General features: G+C 44.0%; 1 protein-coding gene across 4 annotated transcripts in view; it reads right to left on the reverse strand.

The window, feature by feature from the left end:
• Chd8 (chromodomain helicase DNA binding protein 8) overlaps positions 1 to 6,975 on the reverse strand; it is a 63,305-nt gene that overhangs the window by 45,131 nt on the left and 11,199 nt on the right. Inside the window, exons 1-2 of one of the 4 annotated variants that reach the window (XM_029563370.1) lie at positions 5,405 to 5,420; positions 4,439 to 4,477 (exon numbers count right to left, since the gene is read on the reverse strand). The exons of 2 other annotated variants lie outside the window; for them this stretch is intronic. The gene's annotated coding sequence lies outside the window, so the exon portion shown is untranslated. Of the gene's footprint in view, positions 1 to 4,438; positions 4,478 to 5,404; positions 5,476 to 6,975 lie in introns of those variants that run through there. One more of the 4 variants, XM_017798058.2, reaches the window with a different exon arrangement.

Here is a 6,975-nt window from a genome sequence, read left to right on the forward strand (position 1 = left end):
TTTGAATCCCAGCACCCACATTGCAGCTAACAATTGTCCCTAATTCCAGTCCCAGAGGATGATCCAACAGCTTCTTCTGACCTCCTCGGGCATTGCACGACACGGGTACACTTACCTACATGTAGGTAATACATGCATACACATAAAATAAATAAATAAATTTTTTAAAAAGATACAACAACAACAACACCCTCTGTAACATGGGTGAATAATCCAGAAACTCTGACACCAACAGAACTGATTCTCAGTAGTTGCCACATCTGTAAAATTACAATGTATCAGTTATTACCACCAGTGTTAACAAGATCTTCCTAGCTTCAGTAACTGAGCTCTTCAAGCCTTAAGCTCTACATCACTTCTTGCTCCTGGCCAAATGATTCCAGCAGCTCATTCCAGCTTCATCTAGTATCTGCCCCCAAATTATTCAACATGGTAATTAGTGAAGTTATGGGTATTTCTTGATTTAATGAAATTCTATTCGGTAATTTTATACAGTTCCTTAACTCTCATCAACTTTTTTACTAGTTACTAGTAACATAGTTATACCTTACTATCTTATCATCTTTCATCTACTGTCAGAAGTCACACTAAGTATCTATAGCTAGGTGATACAGAGTAACTACAGTGAGGATGAATATGGAGGCTCATGTCTGTAATCCTAGCATTTTGGGGGTTGAAGCAAGAAGGATCCTTGAGACCAGTCTACGCTATATATTGAGTTCAAGGCCAGCCTGGGCTACATACTGAAACTCTGTCCTCAAGAAACTAAACAAAGGCCACTGCTATTTCTGCCCTGGAGTTTTGTTCCTTTCACAATATCTTGCTATGTACTTACTTATTCTCCCCTATCTTCTCACCCCCAATAAGGACCCCAAAACAAACAGATATCTCTCTTAAAACACACACATACACACACACACTTTATTTATTTTTTGTCTTTTTGAGACAAGGTCTCCCTGTAGCCCCAGCTGTCCTAGAACTCACTATGTAGACCAGGCTAGCTTGGAACTCAAAGATCTGCCTGTCTCTGCCTCCCAAGTGCTGGGATTAAAGTCGTGGGCCACCAAGCCTCACCCAACACACTGTTTATTTAAACACAGGGTCTTCCTATGCTGCCCAAGCTGGCTCTGGGCTTGACAGTCCTGCATCAGTCTCCCAAGTGCTAGGATCATAGGCCTAAATACTTTGTCCAGGAGATTTTTCTTTTGGCAGTACTGGTGATGAACACAGCATGCTAAGTAAGTGCACTACTACTTACTACTGAACTACATCTTCAGCCCATACTTAACTTTTTGTTTTGAGACAGTGTCTCACTAAGTTGCCTAAAATGGCCTTGAAATCACTGTAGCCTAAGCAGGCATTGAACTTGTAACCTCCTACCTCAGCTTACAAAGTAGTTGTGATTACAGGCTTGCACTACCAGGAGGGGCCAGAGATCTCACTTTTTAATGAAAATAGCAATTTCATATATTTTTTGAAAGATTTATTTATGTATAATTCAAGTATAAGCTTCAAATGTCAATGCATTTTCACTTGCCCCTTGCTTCTCAATCAGTTTGAAAAATTTCTGGAATTTTTTTTTTTTTCTTTTTGAGACAGGGTCTCCCTGTAGCCCCAGCTGTCCTGGAACTCACTATGTAGACCAGGCTGGCCTTGAACTCACAGAAATCCGCCTGCCTCTGCCTCCCAAGTGCTGGGATTAAAGGTGTGGGCCACCACATCTGGCTTTTTTCTCCTTTTTGAAACAAGGTCTCTGTAGTGTAGCTCAGGCTGGCCATGAACTTGCAACAATTCTCGCAGTCTCCTGAGTGCCGCGATGACAGGCATAAGGTCATTAAGTCATGAGGTCTTAACCTGATCTTGGGTCAAATTTCTTCTTCCTACTTCTTCAGCCTCTTAAGACTCAATTTGGGGCTGGAAAGATGGCTAAGTGGTTAAGAGCACTGACTACTCTTGCGGAGGACCCATGTTCAATTCCCAGCACCCACATGGCAGCTACGAACCGTCCTTAACTCCAGTTCCAGGGGAATCCAAAGCCCTCTTTTGACCTCTGTGGCACTGCATGCACGACACAGGTGCACTCACATACATGCAGGCAATACAATCATACACATAAAATGAAAATAATAAATATTAAAAAAAAAAAAAGAATTTTTCCTGGGTTTTGATGAACCACCACTGGTTCATGCCTGTAACACCAGCACTTGGAAGGTTGAGGCAGGAGGACTGCTGTGCATTTGAGGTCAGGCTGCGCTACACAGGGAGAACCAGGCCAGCCAAGGCCACATAGCAAGACCTTGTCTCAAAAACAAAAACTCCCCTCATCCCCCAAAAATCTTGCCACTGAACTGGAGATGGCTCACTGGTTATGAGCACTGGTTGCTCTTGCAAAAGACCCAGGTTCGGTTAGCAGCATTCATGTGGTGACTAACAGTTGCACATAACACTAATTCTGGGGGATCTGATGCCCTCTTCTGGAGTCTGTGGATATCAGACACATGGTGCACTTGCATGCATGCAGGCAAAATACTCATACATAAAAATTTAAAAAAAATTTAAATTAAAAAAAAAACAAAAAACCTTGCCACTGAGTTAAAGCCATAATACAAAGTACCATTACTGTTCAATCCTCCTTGACCGATTTGATAAATCGCCTATGTATTCTTCAATCCTAATCTACTTTTCTAGCTCTTAGTTTAAAGATCCTTGATTTTCACAAGATGAATCCTCTCCACAAGTGTGTAACTTTCTTCCTCACTTCTCCTTTACTACTTGTGGCTGAATCCACATGTGGCTTAAATTATCAAGCTTATGTATCTCATGAATTTTCTTTCCACAGTTCAAACCCTGGTAAAACACATAAGGAGATATTATGGAGGTTTCAAGGCAAAGCAACTACCTAAATAATGAAATGATACCAGACTTTGTCATACTAAGAATAAAAGGCTGGGAGGGAGGTTGTGGGGGAACACCAGTCTTGACCAACACTGCCCTGGGAGAAAGGTGAGCATGTGCTTAAAAGGAAAGTCAGAGTTTAGTGGCTGTACTTAATCATTTTCCATAATACAAAGTTAACAGACTTCATGACTCTAATCTTGGGGACTGGAAGTGGAGAAGAACACGTCTGTCAATTTGGGTTGGAATTCAAGGCCACCACCTATCCATAAACTTCAAATAAACCAGTTATCTTCAGAAAAATATTATCTATATCAATCATAGCCCTTTGTCTCATCTTTTTCTTAAATACAGAATTCTGTTCCTCCTTGAAGTCAGCCTGAATCGATTTTCTGAGCTTTAGCACCTTTAACATGGCTCTTGGGTTTCTGGAGACGCAGAGCTCCAGTTCCCATCCTTGTTTTATATTGTGCACAGCCTGCCCATCTCTACAGTTTGTGTCACATCACAAAGATCTTAATTCTACTCTATGTTCCTATCTCAGTCTCTCCATACTTTCACAAAGCAGTGATTCTCAACCTGAAAGGTATATGCATTGAGAAAAGCTTATGGATCTGGAGGGAAGGGATAAATGGTTTTTAAAATGTGCACTTAATATTACAACTTTATATTTGTAGCTCTACATGTCATTGTTTAGGTTATTATTGATATTCAGTAAAATTGACAAAATCCTGACCAGCAAGGATATATAAAAACATGTATGGTGGCTGGAGAGATGGCACAATGGTTAAGAACACTGTTCTTGCAGAAGACCGGGGTTCAAATCCCAGCCCCCACATGGCAGCTAACAACTGTCTGTAACTCCAGTTCCAGGGGATCCAACAGTCTCTTCTGTCCTCTGCAGGCAGTGCACGACATGGGTGCACTTAACCTACACACAAGCAATACACGCATACACATAAAGAATAAAAATAGCCAGGCATGGTAGTGCACGCCTTTAATCCCAGCACTCGGGAGGCAGAGGCAGGTAGATCTCTGTGAGTTCAAGGCCAGCCTGGTCTACATAGCGAGTTCCAGGTCAGCTGGGGCTACAGGGAGATCTTGTTTCAAAAAGACAAAAAAATAAAATAAAATAAAATAAATAAATAAAATATTAAAAAAAAACCCCACAAACTTGTATGGAGGTTGGTATCAGAAGAGAAAGCGGCATGAGATGGCTATGAGACGTGGCAGCATCAGAGTTTTTATGTTAGTCCAAAAGGGTATTTATCATGCTTTACCATTCATGATAGAAGAGAAACAAACACTACAATAGATATCATAGCATTGTCTAGCAGAGAAAATTATATATGACTCTCCATTTATAGATTTCTCTGCACTGCCCCATCCATGGATGATAATGAACAAATGCCACTTTGAGCAATACTGATGCTTTTTGTAAGCTTTAGAAAGTACCAGTAATGCCCACTTAACCTCTAACTGCTCAAATATTTGCAGAATAAACTATTTTACTTCAAAGTATAAATCTCTTTGGAAACTGTACCTCTTTCAGGAGGATCAGCTGGAGACAGACAAATACCAGCTATAAAACACAAAATGGGTAGAAGGTGTTTAATTTAAATAAGAAATTTGAAAATAAAATGACAGCTGAAAACCAAAACCCAATATAATTTGTAGCGGGGGAGCACTAAAAACTATGCCATGGAAACCTTTGTGAGACTCATACTCTCAAATCTTATAAGGAGGAATAAACATCCAGAGTGAATGAAACCACAAGTTGAGGTCGAAGGGGGATCAGGATGGAAAGACACAGGCCAGAAGAAATCGAGCTATTTACTTAGGAACACTCAGACTTCCTTAAAAAGATCAAGATTCCGGGCCATTTTCTCTGCCTTCACTCTTCTGTCAAATGTGTGGCTACTCTGTTTTTGTTTTCCAGTTACTGAAGGAGAAAACACACCTAAATTAGGGACATAGACATTTGGGGGCAAATACGGCTGGTAACAGTGGTTCCTTCGTTACAAGCAGGGAAAGCAAAACAGCCAACTATGAAACCTAAAAACATGTATTCCTCAAAGAGTAAGAGAGAAGCTACAGAAATTATGTACTCATTTGGGGGAAGGGAAGGAGGTGAGGGCTGACAGAAAGGAAAAGGCGAGTGAAGGTGGGGGTGGGAAGGGGGAGCCAGGCACATTACCTGCTCATACTGCTGGGGGGCTGCCAGTAAGGCCCATACGGCAAGGCGCATAGGTCGAGACGTCAGGCAGCTGGAGCCCGTTCCTCCACCCCAAATGGAGAAATACATGCACTTGAGGGAAGGAGCTATGGGGGGACAACCCCCAGGGTGGGGATGGTCAAGATGGGAAGATGCGGGGGGTGGGGTGGGGGGGTGTGGATGCCTGGGTAAGAAGCAATGTTAGGACGCAAGCTGCAGGCTGAGCGGCCTCACAAGCTCTGAAGGAGAACAGGAGCTGCACCTCACCTCTGTAGGCGACAGAGGTGGCTTTACCTGCAGTGGCCGTGGTTCGCCTCTCGCTGTCTCTCCAGTACCAGTTCCCCTCCTTCTGCGCAACCTAACCTGATGCTCCTGCCCGCCCCACGCGCTCATTGGCTCAGCTCTACTGCCACTCAGCGGAAGCGCAGAAACGCAAAACAGCGCAAAGGGCGGGACTAGAAGCAGCTCCCTTCCCCCGCAGGCTAGGTTGAGAGCGCACGGAGAGGCCTATCCGGTTCCTAGGGCCGAGACCAAGCCTGCAGCTTGCTTGAAAAGAGGGCCTGGCCAGAGGAATGGTCTCCTGCTGCGGAACCGGTCGAGAGGGCTAGGCAGCCGGCCGCCTGCCTGGAGCCTGGGAGAGTGCCCTGGGCCAGGCCAGCTCCGCCTCCCTGGAACCCCTGCCTCTGGCGGCCCTGTCAGTCCCTTCCCAGTGGGACTATGATCCCTCTACCCAGGGGTTGGTGCCAAGGTTGGTCAGCCCGTTTACTGAGCTCTGCAAAGATCACCCTTCCTGCCACAACCCAGGAAAATGGCTTGCATGCTTGACACTCCAGCTCTTTAGCAGCAGCAGTGTTTTCCAGAAAGTTACCTTAGGTGCCTTTAGCAGTTTTCTGGCCCTTTACCCTCCAAAACACACACCCACTGCCTACTTCCAAACTGGTCTCCCATTCTCGTCTCTTGACCTATTGGTCAACGTGCACTTTGCAATGCCACTTGAGTTTCCGAGTTAATGCCACAGTGATGCTATGTAAGCTTAAACTCCACAAAGTAAACTTCCTAAAAGAAAAAAAACAAAAAACAAAAAACAGCTGCCTCACTCCAGGCCACTGGCTTACTCTGAAAAGTATCCTCAGCACTGAAATCTTAATTTCCGTACTCTAGGACACAAAATATGGGAAAAAAACCCCATCAATTTGAACTTAGATTTCCTATTTTTAAAGACCCCGGTGTCAGCATCAGGTATACTAGGTACACCCAGTTAGCAAGACTAGAGGCTGCAGGACTGCGGTCCCATTCACTATAGCACAAGCTCTCAAACGTTGTTTATGAAACTTTATTCTTTCCATCCAATTACCTGCCAAGTCCCACTGACACTACTGTAACGTATTGTGACAGATTTCAGAGCCTGAAGACTTGGTTGTAATTACAAATCGACCATTTCAGACTGGGTGTGGTAGCTCACCCCTTTAATTCCTGAACGATGGAGTCCAGCCTTGTCTACATTCCAGAGTTGCAGTTGGGGCTACAGGGAAACTCTGTCTCAAATAACAACAACAACTACAACAAAAACACGTCAATCACTTCCTATAGATAATAAAACTGAGATTTAAGAAAGATGAGTCCTCGGGTGTGGTGGGGTACAGCACTCAGGAGGCAGAGGAAGGTGGGTGTCTGTGAGTTCCAGGCCAGCTGGGAATACACAGTGAGGCCCTGGAGAGAGGAGAGAAAGAGAGGAGAGAAAGGAACGAGAAGGAGAGAGAGGGAAAGGGGGGAAGGTGGGAGAGAGAGAGAGAGAGAGAGAGAGAGAGAGAGAGAGAGAGAGAGAGAGAGAGAGATATAAACTTTCATCATTTATAGATAAAGAT

The sequence above is a fragment of the Nannospalax galili genome, unplaced genomic scaffold (genome assembly GCF_000622305.1).
Source record: "Nannospalax galili isolate Female #2095 unplaced genomic scaffold, S.galili_v1.0 scaffold1256, whole genome shotgun sequence".
Lineage (NCBI taxonomy): Eukaryota > Metazoa > Chordata > Mammalia > Rodentia > Spalacidae > Nannospalax > Nannospalax galili.